We start from the raw sequence: 27,112 nt of genomic DNA on the forward strand, positions 1-27,112 counted from the left end.
CTCCTTCTGTGAAATTAATTATTTCCCAATGGCTGTTTAAAAGAGAAATAAAATTGACATATTTTTAAACGTAATAATTTTAGTAAATAATAAAATAAGTAAATTCTAATATTTGGTTTGCCATGATAAGTATTTTGAAATATACACTGTATAATCCAATAAGTTAAGGTAACTCAAACTATTTGAGGAAACCGATTACGACAAACCATTTAAGTAAAAAAAAAAACGAATCCTAATGAGTTCTGTGAACTTAATCTATTTGAATAAACAAAGCAATTTGAGCACAGGGAAACTAATAAATGAAGAAAACTCAAACCAATTGAGTACTGAGAAACCCAATAAGTTAAGGCAACTCAAACTAGAGATCTGCACAGGACTGAATTTTTAGTCTCGCTCCCACCAGATTTTATTCCGCACCCGACTGCTCCAACCGTATATTAAGTCTTTGTTCACCCGATGCCCGACCCACCCTGTTTTCTTCCCGACCCGACCGTTCCCGCTAAATTTAGATCTGATTTAATCTCAAATTAAAATTGGGTATTACCCAAAGAGAGAGATAACAGATAAAAGTGTAGGTTGTGTAAGGATTGTAGGCTGAACGTCAGTTTTGTTTGTCCCTTTGTGATGAGACATGAGTGTTGCGTGATGTGCGGTGAGGTTTGTGGCTGATGAGGTACTGACTCTTTCAAAGTCAGATTTACAAACATATCCACTCAATATATTTGCCAACTACCGCTTGTGTTTCATATATCATATCAGCATTAGTTCTATACACACAGCAGGTACATATTGGGCCAAGGAAGAATGTAAAATGTACAGCCCAGCGATTAAATATGCATAACAAAAAACACCCAGCTGAAAGCTACAGAGCCCAGACGGTCCAGACAGCCTATAACAAGCGACACACAGCACCACGGTAGATGTGCGCACTTTATCTTATTCACACACACACACACACACACACACACACACACACACACACACACACACTCACACACTCAGCACCACGGTGGATGCGCACGCTCTCTCTCATTCACACACACACACACACATAAAGGGCTTAATTTGCCACCTCTGAAATCTCATCCGGCACCTGATTTTAACGATTCCCCCGATCCTCCCCCGTCCGCTGTTCACTTTCACTTTCTTCTGTGACTCCCCAACCCTCTTCACTTTTGTCTGCGACACCACTCCTTCATCCAACACCCCGCTCTCCACTTTTATGCACAACACCTCTACGTCCTTGGGAAACATGCCGGATCCGTAACCCCGATCAGTTCCATGACCTCGCAATTCACAAATTAAGCACTGCACACACACATATGGCAAGCACACACAGTAGCACCACTCTCTCTCTCTCTCTCTCTCTCTCTCTCTCTCTCTCTCTCTCTCTCTCTCTCTCTCTCTCTCTCTCTCTCTCTCTCTCTCTCTCTCTCTCTCTCTCTCTCTCTCTCTCTCTCATCTGTTTACAGCACGTCAGAATGCAAAATACTGGATTTAAGGATTATAAGTTAGTTTAGTGTTGACTCAGAGGCGTAAGGTCAGTTTAATAAGGTCTTATGTTAGTTTAACATGTATGTTGCGAAGTTTGCCGCATATGTTTGTAATGAGGCAACATGTAAACAGCATGTAAAGTACATGTTTAATGCATAATTATGCTTTGTGTTATATCACTCAACTCTAACTGTGACTGAAAAGAAGTGAAACGATGCCAGTAAACTTATTTAAAACTCATCTTTTCATGCAGAGGTTTTTAACAATGAATGAATAAATAAATGAATGAATGAATATTGCTGTCTGTGTTTTCATATCAATTAAAAACACAAAACATAGCTCTAACACATCTCAGTCTGTCCCTTTTGTCGGGTATAATCAGGGCTTGACTTTTTTGATCACCAGCCACTGTGGCTAGTTGTTTTTCAACATCACTAGCCACAATTTTGTTGCTGAGAAAATACATTTTATATGCATAAATTTGACTTTGATACACAAAAATGACTTGATTTAGATTTTGGGTTATGTCCATATGCCTCCTCATTCACACCCCTTTTGTGTGTGTCATGTACAGTATGAGCTTGCTCATTGAGCATAAGCTAATGGGTCATGATTTCATAGTGTTGTATTACAATTAGTTTTATTTCACATCACTTTTCAGAGCTCAAAATTAAGAATGTACCAAATGTATTGGTCCAAAGATAAATAAATAATAATTTCTTAGCCCAAAAAAAATTATGTGTCAAACCAAGCTAAATATAGCTGAACACTATACTTTTTATTTAACAATCTTTAATAAATTAATTAATTAATTAATTGACCTTTAAAGGTCCTGGCTAAAGGTTCTAGATCACCAGTTAACTGCTTTAATAGGAATAACTCCCCATTTATGTGTACTGTTATTGTAAAAAAAAAAAAAAAGATAATTAAACCATAGTAACAAAAATAACTGTGAGCAAAAGAAATCAGGTGAATGATAATAAAAGGACGATCACACGCACATGATTAACATAAGGCCCATTAATAATCTGTTTAAAGAATGGTTAAAGCGAAAGCAACCTGCTGCTTACAAAAACACAAATCTGGAGCTCTTGAAAGCAGCAGGACTGTGGGTGCATGAGCATAACTTTTTAGTCTATTTGAAGGAGAACCGATCCCACCAGTTGCATTTCTGGGCTTGGTTGCTTCACGCAAGGAAACGGGAGCGTGCACGCTTTTTAAACAGTTGCAAGCATCACATCAGCTGTTAGCGCAAGTGCTCGTCCTCTCATTCGGCATTCACCTGCTTTTTTACTTTTGCTCGCGCAGACACTATTAGTTTTGTCAGTCGTGCTGCTTCTCGATTCTAAGATCGCATTTGCACACATATTGAGTTGTCCTTACTGTCAAACCCTGCTTTTAAGATAGCTACAACTTAAAATTTGTTTTAAAACAGCCAAAGTGGCTAGTGGAAGTGACTGTCTAACCCGCCAGAGCTGAAATCTACACGCATTTGGCAGGTTGCTGGGTGTTAATGTTAAGCCCTTTCATACACAACACAACTCCAGAGCTGCATAGTTGGTGTTGGTGGTGTAACGGTGGCTCACTCACTCATTCTAGCTAAAATAAACTTAAATCCCAACACTTAAACGACACTTGAAAAGTTTGTCGTTTAACAAAGGAATTATCTTAATTTGTTACAACTGAAGTATAATAATTTTTCAAGTGTGTATTTCAGACTACATCACACTGTGTGTGTGTGTCTGAGAGTAAGCGAGGTCACTTTAGGGCAAGTCATTTCATTAGTCATTCATCTTTAAACTCCTCTCGGGCAGTATGCACAGGCATTCTGTTTGAATAGGAAACATCGAATCCTCCAAATTTGTTTGCCAAGATTTCAATTAAATTTCATATCAGGAAGCATCAATAAAATTAAACAACAACTGTTTCTTTAGTTTCATTTCTAAACGTTTGAATCACACAAAATCTGCAAATATCTGTTCCAAGCCCCTCCCCCTGAGAATCCATGTTGACTGTTACACTTTTCCCCATTCAAAACTATACAATTGACATGTCTTTGCAGTCTTAGGTGTCACATAATGGCATGAGCTGCTTGAGCATCTGAGCAGAGTGCATTAATATTCATGACCCTTCCAAATATGGTCAAAACTAACCATATCATAATTTAAACTATTATAACAATGCATTCTAGGAAATATTTAAAAAAAGAAACTACAATTTAAATGAAAACGACTTACTTTGATACCAAAGTAATACAGAACTTCTAATTATGTTTGTATCATCTCTTGTTTTTTTAATTAGAATTATTTGTTGTGTTTTTAATCCCTTATTGTTTTAGCAATGGTGTTGTGTGTGAGATTTGTTTCAGTTTTAGTGATTTTAGGAGACTTGTAAATGGCGCTGTGTGAAACTGGCACAGTCTCTGTCTCTGCTAATGTGCTCTCTGTACGTCTGCATTCATGTCTCGCTCTCCTGTCCTTCCCCGCAGTGAGGACACTGATCCAGACGCAGACAGAGAGAGCGATGGAGCGCTGGAAGTGTGAGACTGACAATGAGTGTTTGAAGCGCTGATCAAGGCTATCAGACCTGTGTGTGTGCGTGTGTCCCACAATCCTCTCTGGCAGCTCTGTCAACTACAGCTAGAGAACGATGGGCAAATGACATTGCTTAAATAAAAGTGCAAATAAGGGTAAGTAGAAACTAATAAAAGTGTACAGAGAGAGGGAGAGAGAGAGAGAGAGAGAGAGAGAGAGAGAGATAGAGAGAGGGGAGGGGGGTGCTGGAAATGGAAGAAAGCCTGCTTCTGTTGCCATATTGCTTGTTTGTTGTTTGTCTTCACATAGAGAGAACAGAGAGACTTTTTTCCTCTTCTAACTCACAACTAAATCTTCTAAAACATGCTTGTTTGTTAAGCCATCATTTAAATGAGGACACAGCAGGGCCATGTGTTGTTTTGTTTTTTATCCAAACCCTAACCTTGAAAGATATTTACACATATTTATTTAGCAGACGCTTTTATTCAAAGCAGCTTACAAAGGGGATAAAAAAGGGGTCAAATCACCAGGGAACAGCAATATATAGAAAGTCCAAGTTAGTTAGCAGTTTTTAATTAAATTGAGTCCTTGAAACATAGTATTTGTAGGAAAGTGTCTGGTGCATATGGAGATGAAAGAGAAACAAGCATGTTTCCTAAAGGTGGTTTGTCAAGCCCATTCACCTGTGTGAAGCACACCACGTCTCGAAATTAACCTTTTTTCTTGGTAACACCTGTGCTCCTAACTTCAAAAATTTAGGAGCACCAGACAAAATTTAGTCACACCCACCAAAAATGATGAGCACTGTTACTGACATATTCCATTATATATTAACACTCTAATCACAACTAACAAATAAACAAAAATCTGCATGCACTCACCGGCCCTGTACGCACTGCTTGGCGTAAATGAGATGAACTGAATTAACAATAACTGTGCTTTTCTTACTGGTGAAGTCTGATATTGCACAAATGATATTGACATATAACTTATTATGTGCATACGTCATCTTAATATATAACGGTCTTTTCATGAGCTGCAATACTAGTTTCATCTCGGTGAATGCGAGCTCTTTAGTGATGGTGAACGCGGTGTCAGTCGCACGACTCACAGCATCGTGACGATTAAATGAAGGGTTAAATAATATAAGAACATCTCGTGCTTTATGTGTAGATTCAGTGGCAAACACCAGCTGTGCCTCCATTTCAGAGGCTGCATCCTCCAAATGATGCATTCGAAGTGTGCCGCGTCATCGAAGTAACGAAGGCTGTCTCATTTAAATAAAAAAAATTAAAGGCTCCTTCAAACGTAGCCTCCAAATGCATCCTTCGTTTCCCAGGTAGTGAGGGACGCAACCGGTGGATCCTTCGTGGCCTCGAACGTCAAAAGATTCATTGAGCACTGATAACGGCAGGATGTTTTTAAACTCAGCTTTAAATGTTTAAATTAAGTGTATTTTATGTGGATATGTAAACACATATCATTTTTTTAAAAATCATTACAATTTTTATTACTGCTTATTAACAGCAGCTGTTACAGTTGATAGGTGACCAGATCTTCTGTAGGCTATATCGTCTCATTTCAAAATGCTCAGTTCGGCCTGTGTGGACTTTGATGGACTCACCTTTGAAGTCTGCATCCTTCGGAGGCACAACTACGGTTACCTGAAAACTTCGTTCCACCGGCTTTACGCTGAATGCTTTAGTCATTGTCATAGCGGACTTTAACCACTGGACGTCTTTTATCCACTCTTGGAAAAGTGTATATGCTGGACTGACATTTATTACATGATCACTAATCAGATGTGATATTATTTGTAACTTTAGGTGGTTTCTAAAACTAAATCTGCAAGTGTTGTTTTTATTCTCTTGTATCCAGACCTGTAGATCCCTGTCATTGCAACTAAGTGATTGACAGCTGATAATAACCAATCCATTCGCGTTTTGTTCTAGCGCAGTGGGCCAATAAGAAGAGCTTGAATGCGGGGCAGGCATTGACGGATTTGTTGACATGTCAACTGTTTTAAACCATTCCTGAGCGCTGCCTTTGGTGTTTTTAGGTTCAAAGATGCATAATGCGTGAATGCCTTCTAATACCGTGCATGTGGTGAACATTTTGCTGTGAAAACTGGTCGCATGACATCCATTTTTATGCACTTGCACAAATGCTCCCTAATATATTTTAAGGTCGCATAGATAAAATTTTGGGCACATATGCGACCAAAATGGTCGTAATGTTGCATTCGGTGTGAATGAGCCCTTAGAATTGAAAAATGTTTCCCAGTAGAAAGTGTCTGGCGCATACAGAGAGGAAAAGAGTATCTTAGAGGTGATTTGATTATAAGGAAAAATAAGGCATAGTTTTTAATAATGGATAGAAAAAGAACAGATACATTATTTTTGTGGTTAATAATAATAATAATAATAATTACAATAACAATAATTACAATGGTAATATTTAAATTGAGTAATACTTGTTAGCATTATTATCAATTATAAGTTTGGTCTACATATTAGTAATTTATCTTTTAAATATAAGTTAATAATAATAACATCAATAACAATACCCTGTCATAAATAGGAAAACAAATTATACATGCATATAATAATAATTATAATTATTATTATTACTAATAATAATAATAGTAATAATGATAATAATAATAATAATAATTATTATTAATATTTATATTAACAGTAATAATCATTAATATATTTGTAATAATAATAATAATGATGATGATGATAATAATAATTAGTATTTATAATAACAGTAATCATTATTCATTTATTAATAATAAAAATTATTATTATTATTATTATTATTATTATTATTATTTATTAATAATAATAATAATAATAATAATAATTAGTATTTATAATAACAGTAATAATTATTCATATAATAATAATAAAAATAATAATAATTATTATTAATATTATTACTAATAATAATAATAATAATAATAATAATGATTATGACAATAGTAATAATAATAATAATTAGTATTTATAATAACAGCAATAATCATTCATATATTAGTAATAATAATAATAATTATTATTATTATTATTATTATTATTATTATTATTATTATTATCATCACCATTATTAATATTATTGGTAGTAGTCTAATATTAATATAATTATCATTATTATTATTATTATTACTAATGATGATGATGATGATGATAGTAATAATATATATAATAATAATAATAATAGTAATTAGTATTTATAATTACAGTAATAAAAATTATTATTATTATTAATTATTATTATTATTAATAAGAATAATAATATTACTACTAATAATATTAATATTACTGACAGTAATACTAATAGTTATTATTGTATTATTATTATTATTATTATTATTATTAATTTAATAATTATTCATGTTCATATAGGCCTAAATAATAACAATAATTAATTATTATTACCATTATTGTTATTTATAATAATAAAAATGATAATAATAATTTGTCCAAAAAGCTTAGCCCAGTAACCCCAAACACACAAACTGAGTTTACTGTACAGCTGCTCTACGTCTCAATCTCTTTGTATACACACATTTCTTAACACCCCAACAGTCGTTCTCATTTGTTTTCCTGTTTAACAACTTGATATCTCTAACAGTGACTCTCCACTGCCGACCCACAAACACTCAGGCCGGCCGTTTCCAGAAACATTCATTTCTTGTCTTGTTTGCCGAGGGTGTGAAATGTCGCCACAGAATTCTCAGCCAGCTGATTTCTTGCTTTTATTTTGGAGACCTTATTACTGTGATTATGTCTCTAGTGCTACACATCATTTGTATCTTGTTAAGGACAGTGTGTTCGCTTGAGACATGGACCTGAATGTTTGCCAGAAAACATTGTCTTCCTCCAGTCCCCAGATTCACCTCACGCCAGCTGTGCAGCATGTGTGTGTGTCTCCCTGTGAGTGTGTGCACATACTTTACACAGTATGTGCCTGTCTGTGTGCTCGCGTGCGTGCGTGCATGTGTGTGTGTGTGTGTGTGTGTGTGTGTGTGTGTGTGTGTGTGTGTGTGTGTGTGTGTGTGTGTGTGTGTGTGTGTGTGTATGTGTGCGTATGCATTTGTCTATGTGTGCATGTGTCTGTTGAGCTGTGTGTTTGTGTGTGTGCTAATATGTGCAGCTGTGTGTGTGTGCGCGTCTTTGTGTGTATGAAGCAGAACACTTTGGGATGTCATTAGAGATTGTTGACGATCTAGCCGTAAGCGTGAGTGTGTCAGTTAGCAGAGAAGCAGCTCACATAAGCTCACACACATCATTAAGAGCCTTCAGAGGCATCGCATGAGAACCTGTGTGTGTGTGTATGTGTGTGTATTCATGTTTGCATTTTTCTACAACTGAATGGGCATTTAAAGGTTAAAGCTAAATAAGGATGAACTACAGGAAGGACTTTATATTGAAAGAATTCAGATTTTTACATTTGAAAAGCTAGATATGGGGCGACACGGTGGTACAGTGGGTAGCGCTGTCGCCTCACAACAAGAAGGTTGCTGGTATGAGCCTCGGCTGTGTCAGTTGGCGTTTCTGTGTGGAGTTTTCATGTTGTCCCCATGTTTGATATGCAGCTGATTTTTGACAGATGATGTGATTATAGTGAAAGTCTTAGAGGCAAATATACCTCCTTGTAAATGTATTCCTTAAGCATGTTATTTGTCTGGTTTTTACAAACTGAAGGATGATTGAAAATAACTGAAAACAGAGAGCAAAATGTGCTGAAGGCACAAAATAACAAACAAAATAAATCACATACGCAGTTAAAACAAGACTCTCTCATTATCATTCAGCTTTCTCATTACTCATTTCCCATTAGTCATCAAATTATAATTGTCCTCCTTTTCAGCCCAAATACGCTCATCCAGCTATATACAGTTGAAGTCAGAATTATTAACCACCCTGTTTATTTTTTCCCCATTTTCTGGTTAACGGAGAGAAGATTTTTCACCACATTTATAATCATAATAGTTTTATTAACTCATTTTTATTTTATAAATGAGTTTTATGAGTTTTATAAATATTATTTTATAATATTTATTAATATTTCAATCATTTTTAATTATTTATTTCATCTTTGCCATGATGACAGTAAATGATATCTGACTAGATATTTTTCAAGACACTTCTATACAGCTTAAAGTGACATTTAAAGGCTTAACTGGGTTATTTAGGTTAACAAGGCAGGTTAGAGTAATTAGGCAAGTTATTGTATAACATTGGTTCTGTAGACTATCCAGAAAAAAAATTGCTTAAAGGGGCTAATAATTTTGTCCTTAAACTAGTTCTTAAAAATTAAAAACTGCTTTTATTCTAGCCGAAATAAAACAAATAAGACTTTCTCCAGAAGAAAAAGAAATATTATCAGACATACTGTGAAAATTTCCTTGCTCTGTTAAACATTGTTTGTAAAATATTCAAAAAAGAAAAAAATTCAAAGGGGGCTAATAATTATGACTTCAACTGGATGTATATATTTTGCAAATTCACTTTTCATGCAGATTTGCTTTAAATCCCTAATAACTCTTGATGTTATGTCAAATTATGACTTATCTACAGTCAAGGCCAAAATTATATTACATACAACAGAGGTCTGAAAATTTTTGAGCTTGACTGCATATGGTTATGGGGCGGCACAGTGGCTCAGTGTTCAGCACTGTAGTCTCACAGCAAGAAGTTCCGGCTAGGCTAGTTCGCATTTCTCTGTGGAGTTTGCATGTTCTCCCCGTGTTTGTGTGGGTTCCCTCTGGGTGCTCCAGTTTCCCCCACAAAACCAAAGTCATGTGTTACCTGTTAATTCAATCACTCTTAAAGTTAATTCTTGTTATGTCATAGTTATATTGGCAGAGAAATATATACTTTCTCTCTCGTTTTAGAAAAAAAAATCCATATTTGGGTTAGGACTGTAAAGGTTTTAAAGCTGGCTTTTTCATTACACTGCAGGAGATGAAGAAAGGTCAAGTCAAGTCCATTGCATTGTGGGATACAGTACTTCATGCGGTTTCATACTGCACATTTTTCCAAAGGTCTCTGGGTGCTTCATGCATACAAAATTTACAAACTGTAATGTACAGTATGTTTATATAATGCAGTATATGCAGTAAATGTGGCCACATGGCGAGGCAGTGGCGCAGTAGGTAGTGCTGTCGCCTCACAGCAAGAAGGTCGCTGGGTCGCTGGGTCGCTGGTTCGGCTCAGTTGGCGTTTCTGTGTGGAGTTTGCATGTTTTCCCTGCCTTTGTGTGAGTTTCCTCCGGGTGCTCCGGTTTCCCCCACAGTCCAAAGACATGTGGTACAGGTGAATTGGGTAGGCTAGTGTATGAGTGTGTGTGTGGATGTGTGTGGATGTTTCCCAGAGATGGGTTGCGGCTGGAAGGGCATCCGCTGCTTAAAAACTTGCTGGATAAGTTGGCGGTTCATTCCGCTGTGGCGACCCCAGATTAATAAAGGGACTAAGCCGACAAGAAAATGAATGAATGAAAGTGGCCACATCAACATTATATTTTGTTTGGTATAAGGTAGGGTTGCCCAGTTAACAGGTACTATGGTAGTATCGAGATACTGTGGCTCCAAAGTTCTGCCGGTGCCACTGTAGTTTGTAAACGGTAGTATCGTCATTAACGGTTTATCTACAATAGATAATGGTGTATGTGGAAAAGTCACTAAAATGCTCACACGTTTGCGAAACAATAGACCAATTTATTTGAATAGTCTGTGGAGCTCTTTAAGGTTGCAAAATTTGCGCCTGTTATGGGAACATATTGCATATTTTCTAAAGCTTCAGTTCGAACACACATCTGAATTGGTTAATTTGTGTCTGTCAATATGATTTAGCTACAACATTTGTGACAATCTCTTAAAAAGAGCGACTCACAAAGTGAAATTTTGAATTACTTTGGATTGTTACATACAATCCAAAAAAAAGTTCAAATTGGTGCAAAAATATAAATAAAAATAAATGAAAAACCCAAAATAGCAACAGGAAACATCGAAACAATTTTTGACCACCTGCTATAGCCTAATTTTGTTGGAAAAAAAAAAAAACTCTTTTTGTAACCTTTTTCGTTTGGTATAATTTGTATCTTTATTATAATGTATTTTTTGTTAATCAGTTATCTACAAAAAAAACAAAAAGAATAATTACATTTTAGGTGAAGTGACGTGCAAATAATACTTTTTTAAATAATAAGAGAATTGTGAATTACATTCAAGTAGGCCTATTATATTATGATATATAGTATTTCTGACAATTTTCTTTATAATTTGAGTTATGAATTACAGTATCGCAATACTAATTGGTATCATAGTACTTCAGGTGGTAAAGTATTGTAACATGAATCAATGGTATCGCAACAACCCTAGTTTAAGCTGAGGTCACACTAGAGTTTGAGCTTGCGAAATTCTGTCGTACGGCACTGCAAAAAGGGGCGGGATTAAACATGATGATTAGACCTTTTAAAAAGAGCAAGCGATTGCTTTAAATTTTTAATTTTTGTCCAGAAAGGTCATGTTTTGATCTTCGATTGGTCTCATGCAGTCAAGTGATTTGATTTTGCAGGTCAGAGTTCACCAAGCTTGAACTTCCCAATGCAGCGATCTGCGAAACTTGACACATGAGCTTATGTTTCCGGTCTGACGCATTCGCGTGCGTATGAAAGGAAGTCTATGGAGAGAAAAGTCCAGTGTGACCGAAGCTTAAGGATGCACTGCAGTTTGCAACTTCTACTCTTTTCAATTTCAATTTTAAAGCTTCATCTTTATATGTGTGCAATTTATCTACAGTTTATGTTTGAAATTATGAGAATAGATTCCTACAATGCATTGTATATTGCTTTGAATCAAAACTATCATTTAAAGTCAGTGTGAACCGAAAGTTGCTGATACATTTACTTTAGTAAGAAGTAAATGTATAATCTTTCCTTTTCTGTAAACTAATTGTTAGCAGGGCGGGGCTAAGCATATTTCCCAAAGACTGCCATTTTGATTAGACTACCAAAACAAACTTTGTTTTTTCAGTAAAATAACTTGTACAAATAAGTTGTTCCTATCAAGACTAAAAATGTGCACTAACAAAATAAACATTGTTATATTTCATTTCATGCAGAGTTTGAATGTGAATGCCCTCTGGAATCCTGGTATAAATCACATATATTTTTAATCATTAAAATTTTCAGTCTGTGCTGCTTAAGAATTTGCCTTCTGCTGTGGTTTATAATGTAATGGGCAGCACAAATGTCTTGAGACCTCAGGCTGTTAATGTTGCCATCCACTCTGCAGTTCTCTTGCACGCCCCCATACTGAATGTAACCCCAAACCATGAGTTTTCCTTCACCAAACTTGACTGATTTCTCTGAGAATCTTGGGTCCATGCGGGTTCCAATAGGTCTTCTGCAGTATTTGTGATGATTTGGTTGCAGTTCAACAGATGATTTATTGTAAAAATCGACCTTCTGCCACTTTTCATCTTATATTTAATTTGTTCTAATCTACAACACTGTATTTGTAACAAGTGGTGCAGCACACAGGTGTCTCTCATTAACACTCAGTTCCCGCAGCTCTTGGCTTCACACTACTTGCAACAAATTAATTGAAATTTTGAATTAAACAATTTATCACATCAACTTCCCGATTAGGCATTACTTAGAAATAGTGTGTGTTAATGTAACTATCAGAGAGATTATTTTTATACGCTTTATGAATCATGCTGTGTAGACAGTATTAATGTTTTATCAGCTCATTCTGAACCACAGAATCACTACTCTTCACTAATGCTGTTTACTAAACCTTAGTATAACATAAAATACACTCATTTATGTCTTGCTGTATTAATTTTTTGCAGAAACACACAAAAGCAGTTTATGTCATAAAAAAATCTTACACAAAGGATACTGTAGGAATCTACTTCTACTCATTTTAAGTTCACATTAATAGATTAACGTTTTCAGTTCACATAACGTGTTCCTATTAAGTGCAGTGTTTTTATTTTATTGTTTATTTTTTTTTACATTTTGAGTAAAAAAAAAATAATTTCACTGTTTGGTTTTACAGTGCAGCTATTTTCCAACTGCTGACTGAACACTTGATTGTTATGGGATTCGTTGTGGGTAAGCTCATCAAAACAAGGTATGGATTACATATAGATTAAAGTTAAAATCAGAACTGCCATCCAAATCCTTTACACTTTCTTCATTTTCTGCTTTCTCATATGTGACATGTTGACTTTAAAAAAAATGAGCAACATCTTTGTAACTTGGAACTGTTAAGATGGCATAACTTAATTTTTATAATTATGCACAGTTGATTTAGTAAAAAAAAAATAAGACAATGGGTTCACTCAGTTTTGTAAAGTTTTTGTAGGTTTTTGACTCTTCTAAAGCATTAAAATGCACTCCCGCTGCCAGTTTACCCAGTTATATCTCAGCACCCCAGGTTGCCTTGGCGGTAAAACAGCACAATTCATTTCAGTCATTAAGGCTGCATCAATGTATGTGGGCAAATATCCAAAAATCCACATGAGGTGGGGTTTAATTCGCAAACAATTCAAACATTATTAATGTAAATGTTATCTTAGTAAGTTTTAGTATCATCAGACACACTTATTCCTGGTGGTGTCATCAATTTGGCAACCTTCATGTGCGCCAAGTCACAGAAGGAAGAGCCTGGTGAACAAAATTCTATACAATATTTTGAATTTGGACCCCAAAACCCAGTTCTACCCAGTTTGTAGATATTAAAGAACATGCTAAGGGAACATTCTTGTTTATCTAAAAAACAATGCTGAAGTTCTAAGAGCCAGTTTCTGTGCCTGACGATCGGGTTGCTGTGGTCCAAACCTCTGACCACCACCTGTTCCACAATGCACCAGCGTCTTATTGCTCCCCCTGCAGATGGTGGGCCTGCAGGAGGATGGTCCCACATCGCTTCTTTGGGCTAAGCCCAGCCAGGTTTCATGGGAAAAAACCTGGCCTCCAGATGCATACGCATACGAGCCCCAACCCCAGGCCTGGCTTTAGGGTAGGGCTCCGACTATGCCATAACAGGCGCCTTACCGGTTTGCTGCCGAGTGTGACGCGGCTGGGATGAGAATCAGCACCTCCAAGTCCGAAGCCATGGTGCTCCATCGGAAAAAAGTGGTTTGCCATCTCCAGGTAGAAGGACAGTCCATACCCCAGGTGGAGGAGTTCAAGTACCTTTGGGTTTTGTTCATGAGTGAGGAAAGGACAGAACTTGAGATTGTCAGATGGATCGGTGCAGTGGCAGCAGCAATGCAGTCTGTGTATCGGTCCATTGTGGTAAAGAAGGAGCTGAGCCAAGAGTTAAAGCTTTCGATTTACCGGTCAATCTACGTTCCTACTCTCACCTATATATGGTCATGACCTTTGGGTCATGAGCGAAAGGACAAGATTTCGGATACAAGTGGCCGAAATGAGTTTCCTTCGCAGGGTGGCAGGGCGCACCCTTATAGATAGGGTGAGGAGCTCTGTCAACTGGCAGAAGCTCAGAGTAGAGCTACTGCTCCTACACATCACGAGAAGCCAGCGACTGTGGCTCGGGCATCTGTTTCAGATGCCTCCTGGACACCTACCAAGGGATGTGTTCCAGGCATGTCCCAGCGGAAGGAGGCCTCGGGGAAGACCCAGAACATGCTGGAGGGACTATGTCTCTTGGCTAGCCTGGGAACGCATCAGGATCCATCCAGAGGAAGTGTCTGGGGAGAGGCAAGTCTGATGTCTCTTGGCTAGCCTGGGAACGCATCAGGATCCATCCAGAGGAACTGGAGGAAGTGTCTGGGGAGAGGCAAGTCTGGGGTTCTATCCTAAGACTACTGCCCCCGTGACCCTGCCAGGGATAAGCTGTTGAAAATAAATAAATGAATGAACAATGCTGAAGTCAGATATTCTGCTTTGAAAATATGCTTTCCGTGCTGGAACGTCTGTCTTTGTTTTGGTTCTTTTAACCCGCCCAATGCCAGTTTAGCCAACTTTATTTCAGTACCACGGGTTGCCTCGGCGGAAAACACAGCATATTTAATTTCAGTCATTAAGGCTACATCAATGTATGTGGGCAAATATTGGTGGAAAACCGTGTATTTGATTCATTCATTCAGAAAGGCTCTGGAAGCATGCGTCCGTGACTAAAATGCAACCTCCAGTGGACAGTAGCAGACTCCGAAATGAGACGCAGATTCAGAATTCCACATGAGGTCATTAATTAGCAAATAATATAAATATTAGAAGCGTAAGCATTAGGTGAGCAGGTAAGATTGTAATGCCTTGTCCTAACAACATGTTACGTGGCAAGATGCAATTGGCAAGCATTAAGCAATTTTGCTGTTTGCACCAGACAAAACACAACAGAAATTTAAATACAGCCATTCAGAAGCACAAAATAGCGCACTCACTGCACTTTAACAAATTGGTAAAGTTTATAACCTAATTATTTCATATTAAACATCATTAACATTATTAAAACTACATGTTGAATCACTGATATGTGTTAGTTTCCGCTGAGTTACAGTTTTAAAGTTCAATTTCAAATGGTTTATTTTATTTTCAAGGTCTAAGGTAAACTGCTGCTAATTTCAGCATATGGCAATAAATGTCATGTAAAATGGCATTCAAACTCACGTTATTAGCATTTAACACTGAATAAAGCACATGAGGTGTACCTGAGGTGATTATTTTCAGTTTTCTGTTGCTCAGCAGCAAGAAATAGAAGCCGTTTATATCAATTCAAGGTGTTGGTTAGAACAAAAAGAAAATATTCCCTAAATCACATGCTGTTGATTTTATTACAAACATGACTTGCAGTAAAGCAGCCTTTAGGCTTGATCATCAGACTTTCTACTCTCTATCTGGCAACTTGCGCTTGCGTTTGTTTTAATCCAGAAATGTGATATCTACTAACCACTGTGTGTCAAAGGAACATACTGGACCTTTAAGTATAATTGCTACAAACTGCACTTTTAAGTAAAGCAAACTAATCACTTTTTTGCAGGAGTTTGTCCATGCAGTAGTGTATATCCATCCCATTGAGTGCTTCTGCCATCCCATTGAGTGCTTCTGCCATCACTGAAAATGCCTACCAGGTGGAAATGGTAATGAGTCTTGATGTAGCACTTGTGATCAGTTCACAATAAATCCATGTTACGGTTGAAACGCAAAAAATATATATATTTACAAAAAACTGCTGTGTGCCTGGCTGCTGTCAGGAGAGATTACCGACAACAGTTTTAAAGAGCGATAAAGTTCACAACAAGCCAAGCTTCACTATCACTGAGTCCACACTAAAATGCAGACTCCCAGACTGCGGTATGAGAGCACTTACAGTAAAGTGAAGATTTACTCTCGACAGGGTTACAGTCTGGCCCAACACAACCCTGCAGACCAACAACAGCGGCAGGAAAACATTCCCATAGGAACTTAAAAATGGAGATGACAAGAAAAGAAATTCCCATAAAGGACTTTTATAGCAGGGTGGGGAAACATGCAGAGGCTCCGAGCGGGGGATTTATGGGACGCACTTGCAGAGAAAAACCCCTGAAGTGTGTGTCAGGACGAGTGTGTGTCAGCAGTGCAAATGTGCACTAAAATCCACACTGACAGCACAGTCCAAACACACACATGCACAGCCATGAACATATTGCTGCAGTTCTGGATAACCACTTTTTTTCGTTTGCTAGAATCCACACAAGAACGTCCATATTACAAATCTCATTCGCAGATATCAAAAGCAATATAAGTAGATCATATCCTGCTCTGTATTCATAAAGTCTGTTTTGGTCCATTGTGTATTGTTAAATCAAAGAGATCTGCTGGCCGACTCGCTTTGTAGTTCAGACATCACTTATTCGAGAAAATGTTGCTGAAACACTCTTGTTAGTCGCTCCAGAGACCTCAAGAGGCGTATTCAGACTCGCTTGTAGAAAAACATGAGAGGTCATTCAGGCCGTGTGAGCGGACAGCAGTCAGCAGGCATAGAAATGAACCATGTCCGTGCATAGATGAGGCTGGCATAAGATTACAAGTCGGCCATGTATAATATATGAAGATGTGCAACACTATAGCCTTTGTGTAGACAAGTCACATGCTACATTCCTCTAATCAGTGACTCTGCTAAATATGCAGATAAAGACGTTAATATGATGGCCAGGAGAGCTCAAACATCCTCCTCAATTGGACACCACGTGCGCACACTAACTTTCACAACACATGAAATACAGAAATACACTACAAATAATTCAGACCACAAGGGAAATATGTTGAGGGACCCTACAAAGTGATAAATCCGACTGCTTTTTGTTTAGTGACAGTGGTGTTGTCTGAGATCTGACAGGTGAGTTTTAGGTTATTTTAATGTCCTGGTCAACGCTTCCTTATTGCTTGTATATTTTTAGATCTTTTAGGGCCCTGTTTAAGCAATCTAGGCACGCAGTGTAAAGCGCATAGCACAAAAGCATTAAGGGTGTGTCCGAATTAACTTTCGCTATTTTAAGGATGAAAAAATACGGTTTGCGCCCCGGCGCATGGTCTAACAGGGTTGTGCTTATTCTCTTAATGAGTTTTGGGTGTGTTTTGAGTATAACGTGCATTAAACCAATCAGATTCTCATTTCCCATAGAGTCAGCTGCGTCACACAATGGTAAGTGTCTTCACGTGAACACAGCTGCTGCGCTCGTACATCCAGGTTAATCATGAACAACTCAGTGCGCATGCACTAGTTGCACTATCACGGTCTGATTATGTTTCAAACAAGGTTTATTTGCATCAAATACATAACATCTGTGTCAAACATCTCAACTGACAAACATATTAACAATAATACAAACGTACAGCCGAATTAAATGTATGCATTGGCATGTTACAGCCCTAATGAGTATGATTATGTGAAACTCTATGTAGATAAATTGCAATGATTTCAGGTACTTACTTAGCGATGCACGCACACATATATGCAGTCCTTAAATGCTCTGCTGACTTGGACTCTATAATACCTGTTTTATAACTTTAAACTATCAACAACCACCACTGAGATATTGTAGCGATCGTTCTTCCCGCTCCGTGGTGGATTTTGGCATAGTCCATTTAACGTGAGATGGCGGGGTGAGTGGAAGAAACCAAGTCGCGGGGGGAATATTTTCTACAGAAATAATTTATGATTTCTTATGTGAACCGGTACCAATTGTTCCATGGACCGGTACCGGTCCGCAGCCCGGTGGTTGTGGACCACTGCATTAGCCTACATATTTAATTTAGTTTGTTAAGCACAAATATTTGTTTCAAAACTATTTCTAAATTCAGTTCTAATTCCCAGCAAACAAATAAATGTATTAAAACATAAATATGCATATAATAAATAATACTGCTAATAATAATAACATTATACAAATGCAGATTGTCGTAAATGAACGTAAAATGCGCATTAACACATCTCCTTTTCAGACCGGCACACGCGAGTCCACAATGTGGCCCAAATGGATTTGCTATTTAAACAGCGTGGCACAAAACATGAAAATTAGGGTTGCACTGGTCTGAAAATAGCAACAAATCACACCATACACATCTTGTGTCTTATTAAGTCTTATTGGTGATAGGGCCACCTAATCTAAAATGAACTGTTAAACTCTAAACAGGTTTTTGGGGTCCCCTGACACATTTGCATTGCAGTCTCTGCTATTTGCATGCCTATGTGTTGTCAAACTGATTTATATGTTTGCATTTTTTTTTGCACGTGCTTTCTTAAAGAGGACCTATTATGCAAAAATTACTTTTGTAAGGGGTTTAAACACAGTTGTGTGGCTACAGACTGTGAATATAACCTGCTTAAAACTGTAAAAAAAATCGATAAATTTTGTTTTAATAATCACACTTCATAAAGACAGAAACACTTGCACTGGCAATCTCCCTTAGTAAAAGTCATCAGAAAAAGTCCCGCCAATTAATGACTATCTCTCTCTATCATTAGCATAGGAAGTAGTCAAGTGGCAAAATCACACTCTTCCACGTGAAGCCAATACGGAAGTAACTGAAACTGCAATTCATCGACTGGCCTTTGGTGGCTGGCTCCTGGAACTCAAGATGTTCACTGACTGCTATGTTAAATTGGCCATTTTTACCACTGATGTTTACATGTTTACAGCCTTGTACAAAGTGTGTTTTTTTGTGATCACAAAACATTTAAGTTGTCTCCATTTCCCAGAGTAAAATTCTTGAAAATTCTAGAACAGTCATCTGAAAAGTTTTCGTAAAGTGTTATGCCTGGATTTCATAAATAGCCTTGCATTTACTAACACAGATTATAGTGGAAGTATTTGAAAGTTTTCCTCCTATAAAAAAACGTTATAAGAACAATGCTTCTTGGCTCAATGTATTACAACGGTGTTTTTAAAAGACCAAAGAGAATTTATTGATATAGTATACAATCAAGCACAAGTATTCAGAACACAAATGAGTTGCAGGTAATGAAGTATCAAACGTTTCTCCCACAAAAAAACAACAACAAGTATCTAGGCAAAATGCTAGCAGGCATCTGTAGCTCAGCTCATGCTCCACTTTTTTGCCCATGTTTGGTTACCAACGGTCGGTGCGATGACGCTTGGACAAAATGGTGATGGTTGGTCACGCCCACATGTAGCTTCATTTGCGCTCTTAAGAAACTTATGAGAGACGTCATGGATACTACGTCTATATCTTTTACAGTCTATGAATGTAGTCTTGTTTTGAATCTGCCACTATGCTGACTTAATCTGCTCTTTAAAAAGAGCACAATCTTATTTGAATTTAAAGGATCAAAGCCTAAAAGAGGCAGTTTCAACGATTTCTAAAACATTTGTACCGTTTTTTTGAGCTGAAACTTCACATAGAGACTCTAGGGACTTCAGAGTTGTAATAATAGTTCCCCTTTAACTTGCAACATATTTCAGCTCTCTCCACCACCTTACATTGACCTAAGAGTTACATGCACATTCTAAACCTGATTTAATTTAGAGTTAGGTCATAAACAGCTTAGGTGTTAACTGGTCATGACAAAAAGACTTTTGCGTCTTACGCCAATTTACACCTTGAACTTCTTTCTGTTCGTTTATTAAACTTGATTGAAGTGTGATACCAAAACATCCTTAATGTGGATTTAATGTTCACACAAAGCAAATGCTTTGCAGTTGGGGATGAGGAAATATAACATGAACTAAAACAAAAAATGAATTGTGTTCTCATATTGTTAAGCAGAAGTACAAAGTGCTTCAATCAAAATGCTAATAAGTGAAGTTTATTCATAAACTAATTTCGAGAGGATCACGTGCTTATGATTTATCACGTCCAGTCTCGCATTTGCTAATCACTAATCTTCCAATCATACGAGCCCTAAGGCACCATAAATAGTCTAAGTTTCCAGTTCACTTTATCTTCGTTTGGAAGACCGCTCAGCCTCAGACTGTGCTCCAGCTATCCAATTATAGCCGCTCATCTCCAAAACAGCAACTTCTACAAACAGATCCAGCATTTATTCATCATCATCAACATCATTATCATCCGCAACTGCTACCGCTATCTTCTATTCCCTCCAACAATCAATATCTCCAACAAAACAAGCCATCATGAACAACGAGAACATCAACGAGCAAGCTAACAACCAGCCAGACCTTCTCAACTCTCCCTCCGAAAACCAACCTCTCCCCGCTCCGCCTGGCTCTCAACCCGAACCCGAGGCCGTCACAAGAGGCCGACGCATGACACGCTCCACCGCTACTAGGTCCCGTCAAAACTTATCACCAACGCAATCCACTCCAAGGCAACAAATCTCTTCACCTACCTCATCTTATATCTCCGCAACCTCCTCAGTCATCCATCCAAGTAGAATCACCGTATCAGAAATCAGGAACAAGCTCGCCATCCTCGGAATCAACGCTCCCAAAAATCTCAAAAAACCGGAACTCCTTAAACTTTACAAAAACGCAACATCGGACTCCCTTCCCTCTGCAAGTCCTCCTCCAAGATCAGCCGCTCAGGAAAATCCGATTCGATTCACTCCATACCCGCAAGCCTCCCGTTCACAACCAGGAAAGAAGAAGTCAAAACAAAAACACACAGCAAGCCACTCCCACGCAAGATCGCAACACCAGGAAACCCAGCCGCCTCCGATGACGTCACTCATTCTCCCACAGCAGGACTCCATTCAAGAGAACCCAGCCTCTCTCCCTCTCCCTCTAACTCTTTCTACCCCCTTCTCCTGGCCCCCCGCCCCCTCTAGCTCTCTCATTAGCCCTCATCTCCCTTCTACCTCCAATGCTCAGTTTCATCCTGCTATTTCTGCTCCCCCTGCTCTTCCTCCAAATCAATCCTCTTCTTTCCCCCCCCCCTCCTCTTCCGCTCCCCCCCCTCCCTCCCAAAACCTGCCTTTTGCATCTCAAAATCCTCCAATCAATATTCCATCTTTTTCTTCTTCACTTCCCCTCGCTCACTCTAACTCTAACCCTACCTGCTCCTTTTCTATTCCTAATCAAGTTTCTTCTACACGCCCCCCTTTCACTCTGTCATCTGCCACGCCCCTCCCACCGCCGAATAACGCTCTAGCTATGGAACCTCCACCCATCTCTAATTCAGCCCGCAACCTAATCCTCTCAGGTGCGGATATTGACCTCATTTCACTCCTCTCACCTATAGCACCCCCTGCGGCAGAACGCCAGGTTGATTGCGGCGAATTTTCAGTATCCCTCAAATCTTCAGTTAATAATCAGTCCCGCACCCTAACCTTAGCCGAATTTTGCATAGCCTTTTCAAGATTCACCGACACAATTTGTTCAGTATATCCCCATAGGAGACGCGAGCTTAACGATTACATGGCAATTATTGCCGAGCTCGCGTTATCCTATGGGGGCACCCACTTTTTCACTTACCACAAGCTATTCTCCGCTAAATGCGCTCTGCGCGTTACCCAGTGGAATCAGTGCCCCTACTGGGGGGCTTTGGACACTGAGCTCCACAACAGGGTATTTTTGGGTTGCCGCAATCTAACCTGTGCTGTCTGTCGCTCCTGTCTGCACCCCACTACCTCCTGTCCTTTAGTTAACCCTCTTCCTGATCCAACTCAACCTCCTTCTAAATCTACCAGCTACGTTCCTAACCCTTCCAATCGTAACATTCCTTCTATTTTTTCTATCCCTAATAAACCCTCTCTTCCTAGCCGCGACATCTGCCAAAACTTCAACTTGGGTAGATGTCATAGAATGCCATGCCGATACCTTCACCTGTGCTCCTACTGCGGCGGCGCCCACGCTAAGATAATCTGCCAAATCCTAAGAGCTAATAATAAAAAATCAAAAAATTATTTGTCGACTCCTGTGAATATTTCTAACCTTGCTCGGGAACTAAAGTCTCACCCTGACACTAACTTTTCTGATTTTCTCATTGCAGGTCTAACCCACGGATTCCACCCAGGTGTTGCAGCTCTCCCTTCTCTTAATTTAATCTGTCCCAACCTGCAGTCAGCGACCTCCGAACCCGAAACAGTCGATTATCTTATTAAAAAAGAAATCGACAACAAATTTATGATCGGACCTTTTAAGGCTCCTCCATTCAATATTTCACGCATTAGCCCTATTGGTGTCGCAACACGAAAATTTTCCGGCAAAAAACGCCTCATAGTCGACCTTTCGTCCCCACACAATTCCTCTTTCCCTAGCATTAACAGCACGATTCCACTAGAAGAATATACGCTCAACTATCACGACATTGATCAAGCAATCTCTCTCATTAAAATAGCCGGCCACAACGCCTGGCTAGCCAAAGTAGACATCTCTTCTGCCTTTAAAATCATGCCAATCCACCCAGACTTCTGGCACCTTTTTGGCATTTATTGGCGCAACCAATTCTATTTTGCAGTCCGACTAACCTTCGGATGCAAAAGCAGCCCAAAAATATTTGACATGATGTCAGAAGCATTATGCTGGATTCTATCCAATAATTACGGAATTCCATACCTCATCCACCTTCTAGACGATTTTCTCATTATTTCTCCCCCGTCATCTCCTCCAGCCAAACACCTAGCGATCACCCAACAAGTTTTCGCTGATCTCGGAATTCCTCTAGCAGAGGAAAAAACTTCAGGTCCCAGTACTTCAATCGAATTTCTGGGCATTAATCTAGACTCGCACAAATTTCAAGCATCCCTTCCCAAAGAGAAGATCGATCGGATCATTTCTCTATCCCAAATCTTCCTCGAAAAACAGATGTGCACAAAACGAGAACTCCTATCAATTCTTGGCCATCTAAATTTCGCTATGCGCATCATTCCACAGGGCCGCCCCTTTATTTCACACCTCCTTCAACTATCCACCACAGTTCAAGGTTTAGAAGAAATAATTATTCTCTCTAAACCAAGTCGCGACGAACTCTGCTTATGGATCTCTTTCCTTAAGCAATGGAACGGCTGTTCCTTTTTCTATAGCGACTTAACAACTTCCCCCATCGACATTAACCTATACACAGATGCTGCCCCCTCTATTGGTTTCGGCGGCTACTACAAAGGACACTGGTTTGCCTCAACATGGCCACCCCAATTCAATTCCATTCCAAAAGACCAATGTTCTTCAGCCCTATTCGAACTCTACCCCATTGTCGCAGCAGCCATCTTGTGGGGGGACGAATGGTCTACTTTTAGCATTCTCATTCACTGCGATAACGAAGCCACAGTGCATTGCATCAACAAAAGGCGCTCCCACTCCCAAGCACTTATGCCATTTTTAAGACGCCTTATCTGGATTTCTGCTAAAAAACAATTTATCTTGATTGCTGAACATGTACCTGGTTGCAAAAACCAAATTGCTGACTCTCTCTCTCGCTTCTCTCTACAGAAATTCTGGCAACTGGCCCCGGAAGCAGACCCTCACCCAACGCCTGTACCTCCGTATTCAGAAACGATATTGCCATAAACCACCCACTTCATAATCTTCACCAAACTTCTCTATCTCTCATCCTGCAAGCAATAGCTCCTAGAACCCTCAATGCATACCTCACAGCATGGAATTCGTTCAAACAATTCCATATTATACACCAACTTCCTTTTCCTGATTTTTCTCTCCTCTCTATCACTTCCTTTATATCCCACCTTCACACCGCAAATCATCTACAAGCCAGTTCAATAAAGAGCTACCTTAGCGGGATCCAGTTCTTTCACAAATTAATCCATGGGTCTCCTTCCGACGCCATCACAAATTCGCAAACCTCCCTTCTTATCAAGGGTATTCAGAAAAACCACCCCACCAGCCCTGATGCCAGACAACCCATCACACTCAAAATCCTTACCTCATGCATCTACACCCTTCGCAAAGGGTATATTTCCTCCCATACAGCCCGCACCTTAGATGCTATGTTTAATCTAGCATTTTTCGGGTTTCTTAGATGTTCCGAATTAACAGTTACATCTAAATTTAACCCTCTACTCCACCCCACTATCTCAGATCTAGCTTTGCAAGATAAGGAAACCATCTCTTTCCTTATCAAACAAAGCAAAACAGATCAAACCCAGAAAGGACACTCTATCCTCATTTTCGACATACCTTCTCCTACTCGCCCATTCCAAACCCTCCTAGCCTATCTTAATCTAAGAAAATCTCAAGAAGCTAACCCTATGGCCCCGCTTTTTACTGACGACGCTAACCGTCCAGTTTCTCGATTCTGGTTCCAAAAACACATTAAAGAAATTCTTCGCCTATCAGGTTTTTCCCCAGAGCCTTTTTCCAGCCACTCATTCAGGATTGGCGCAGCCACTACAGCAGCCTCTAACGGGCTCTCACACAATCAGATCCAGACCCTTGGTCGCTGGTCTTCTGAAGCTTTTAAATCTTACATACGCCTCAGTAAATACCACCTCAAAGAAGCACAAAAGGCTCTAACCAACCCCCAAGCAACTTCCCACAAGGCTCCAACTCACAAAGGTACCTAATAGAGCCTCAATTCTCGCTAGAGTCATCCTAACCAAACTCAGCAGAAGCCTAATCGTCCAACAATGGCACCCCTACAGGTTTTGCCAAGGACGCCCCTAATGGCCATTACAGTTAGCATTCCAGCAACCTCAATTTGTTATTCAAACTCGGACTTCCACGAGGTCGCTCCGAGCTCCAACTCTCGCAAGAGTTATACAAATCCTCTCTTCCACTCACAGATATCTATGTTTTCCTATCTACACCCTACCCTCAAGCTCTAACCTCCGCAGAGGTCACTCCTATCTACACCCTTCCCTCAAGCTCAAACCTCCGCAGAGGTTACTCCTATCTACACCCTACCCTCAAGCTCAAACCTCCGCAGAGGTCACTCCTATCTACACCCTACCTTCAAGCTCAAACCTCCGCAGAGGTCGCTCCTATCTACACCCTACCCTCAAGCTCAAACCTCCGCAGAGGTCACTCCTATCTACATCCTACCTTCAAGCCCAAACCTCCGCAGAGGTCGCTCCTATCTACACCCTACCCTCAAGCTCTAACCTCCGCAGAGGTCACTCCTATCTACACCCTATCCTCAAGCTCAAACCTCCGCAGAGGTCACTCCTATCTACACCCTACTTTCAAGCTCAAACCTCCGCAGAGGTCGCTCCTATCTACTCCCTACCCTCAAGCTCTAACCTCCGCAGAGGTCACTCCTATCTACACCCTATCCTCAAGCTCAAACCTCCGCAGAGGTCACTCCTATCTATACCCTACCTTCAAACTCAAACCTCCGCAGAGGTCGCTCCTATCTACACCCTACCTTCAAGCTCAAACCTCCGCAGAGGTCACTCCTATCTATACCCTACCTTCAAGCTCAAACCTCCGCAGAGGTCGCTCCTATCTACACCCTACCTTCAAGCTCAAACCTCCGCAGAGGTCGCTCCTATCTACACCCTACCCTCAAGCTCTAACCTCCGCAGAGGTCACTCCTATCTACACCCTATCCTCAAGCTCAAACCTCCGCAGAGGTCACTCCTATCTACACCCTACTTTCAAGCTCAAACCTCCGCAGAGGTCGCTCCTATCTACTCCCTACCCTCAAGCTCTAACCTCCGCAGAGGTCACTCCTATCTACACCCTATCCTCAAGCTCAAACCTCCGCAGAGGTCACTCCTATCTATACCCTACCTTCAAACTCAAACCTCCGCAGAGGTCGCTCCTATCTACACCCTACCTTCAAGCTCAAACCTCCGCAGAGGTCGCTCCTATCTTCAAGCTCAAACCTCCGCAGAGGTCACTCCTATCTATACCCTACCTTCAAGCTCAAACCTCCGCAGAGGTCGCTCCTATCTACACCCTACCTTCAAGCTCAAACCTCCGCAGAGGTCGCTCCTATCTACACCCTACCTTCAAGCTCAAACCTCCGCAGAGGTCGCTCCTATCTACACCCTACCTTCAAGCTCAAACCTCCGCAGAGGTCGCTCCTATCTACTCCCTACCCTCAAGCTCTAACCTCCGCAGAGGTCACTCCTATCTACACCCTACCCTCAAGCTCTAACCTCCGCAGAGGCCGCTCTAAACTCAAACTCTCACAAAGCTCCATCTTTCGTAAGAGCTACTCTCCTCCACTCTCTGCTCCATACCTTCACTCTACTCTGGCCCCCGCAGGGGTCACTTAGAGCTCCAACTCCTACAAGATTCTCTCAAAGTTCTCTTTCACTGCTTCAAACCACCTATTCTCCCCTTCTTCTTAACCCCGAAAACCATGACCCCCGCAGGGGTTCCTTCAAACTCTAACTCCAGCAAGAGTTATTAGAATCCTCTTTTCACCCTTATTAATCCTATCTAATTAATGCCCATGCATTTAACCTCTTTTCTTCTACTATATCCAGCAGCCGGATATAGCTCTAAATTTCCTGCCTTTTGGGGGGTTTTTTCTTCGAATACGCGGCTGCTGTCCCGAGCGATTAATTCTGCATTTTGGGGAGTTCTGAGATCCACCGAGCTCAGGCTCCCTTCTTGCTCTGCCAACGGGAGGAAGCCCCGGGCTCGAGGAGCCCTTGAGCTCGGGGCTCTCTCCCGGGACAGCATGCCAAATAAGCTTTGTAAATCATCAGCTAAGTGTGAACTCTTGAA

General features: G+C 39.8%; 1 protein-coding gene across 2 annotated transcripts in view; it reads right to left on the bottom strand.

Annotated features, from left to right (window-relative positions):
- The window catches only part of rnd2 (Rho family GTPase 2), a 49,237-nt gene that overhangs the window by 19,078 nt on the left and 3,047 nt on the right, over positions 1-27,112 (bottom strand). The window lies entirely within an intron of this gene.

Source organism: Danio rerio, chromosome 3 (genome assembly GCF_049306965.1).
Source record: "Danio rerio strain Tuebingen ecotype United States chromosome 3, GRCz12tu, whole genome shotgun sequence".
NCBI lineage: Eukaryota > Metazoa > Chordata > Actinopteri > Cypriniformes > Danionidae > Danio > Danio rerio.